At 39.5% G+C, this 1,234-nt stretch overlaps 1 protein-coding gene across 1 annotated transcript in view; it reads right to left on the minus strand.

Moving 5' to 3' along the window:
* ankrd44 (ankyrin repeat domain 44) overlaps nt 1-1,234 on the minus strand; it is a gene marked incomplete in the record, with an annotated part of 35,900 nt that overhangs the window by 33,974 nt on the left and 692 nt on the right.

The following is a 1,234-nucleotide window of genomic DNA, read 5'->3' on the forward strand; positions in this document are numbered from 1 at the left end:
ACAAAGGGGGAAAAAAAATCTATACGCCACCGAGCTGTCTGCTGAGCTGAGGCATCCAGTTATCATCCAGCATCATCAGCATGTTGTCTGAAAATAACAGGAAGCCCCACAGTTCTGGGTTACATAAAAAAAACAGCTCTTCCCTTCCTTGAAGTCAACGACAGATCTGATATGAGTGGACTGACGAAGCTGTGTCAGATCAGGGATGTCTACCGTACTGCGTGTCAAGCTGCGCAGTCTGCTGTCTCTTCAGATGTCTTCTTTCTCGGTGCCACTTGTTCGCCGTTTTAAAACAGCTGGAAACTTGAGCACGAGTCTGTGAGTTTACAGAAGTGAGACCAAACAGAAAAGTGGCTTCCAAACTGAGGTTTAGGGACCTGTAGCAGGGTCACTATACACTGCTGTCAGGAACAGTACTAAAGATTAGTATTATTATTAGTTTTCATGAGAAACAGGAAATAGGCAACTCTGTCTGCTGAGGAAGACTGCACCATTCAGTCTAAAGCTCCACAGCAGCTACACATTGTTCACTCAAAAATTGTGAAAAAATGTCCGCACCATTTCCCAGAGTCCATGGTGACGTCTTTCAATGTCTTATTTTGTCCAATCAACAGTCCAAAATCCAAAGATAACAAATATATACTCAGAGAAAAGCAGCAAATCTTAATAGTGGAGAGGCTGGAACAATAAGTGTTTAGGATTTTTGCTTGATAAATAGACAACAGTTTATCAGTTGTCACACTAATTGCAGATTTGTTGCTTTCAACTTGATTTTAAAAGGACTAGTCTGTAAGATTTAAGGGCATGTAGCACTAAACTGAATGTTACACAGTGGACCTTTAAAGGACCAGTGCTGGATTGCAACCAACTGAATTAGAGTACCTGCACTTTGCCAGTCAGCCAACACAGAGAACCAGTCTGACACGTTCATTATAAAAAATGTATATATCATTTTTTAAAGAAGCATTATACTCAACTCATGATTCGATACAATTCACGATACTAGGTATACGATTTGATTTTCTCACGGTTTTGAGAGAAAGGGAGATTTAAGACAAATTGTGTCTGAAAAAGATTCCTTTATTTCTCAGACCAAAATCTAGGTCTAACCCTAACCCTACCCTTCTGTAGATATAAAGAGCTCATAAGGCAACAAAAACACAACGATTCCTATATTCAGCTGATTATACACTGATGAAAACATACCTATGAATATCATATTCCATTTCTGACA

This window comes from Morone saxatilis, unplaced genomic scaffold (genome assembly GCF_004916995.1).
Source record: "Morone saxatilis isolate NCDOM2014 unplaced genomic scaffold, NCSU_SB_2.0 Contig5, whole genome shotgun sequence".
NCBI lineage: Eukaryota > Metazoa > Chordata > Actinopteri > Moronidae > Morone > Morone saxatilis.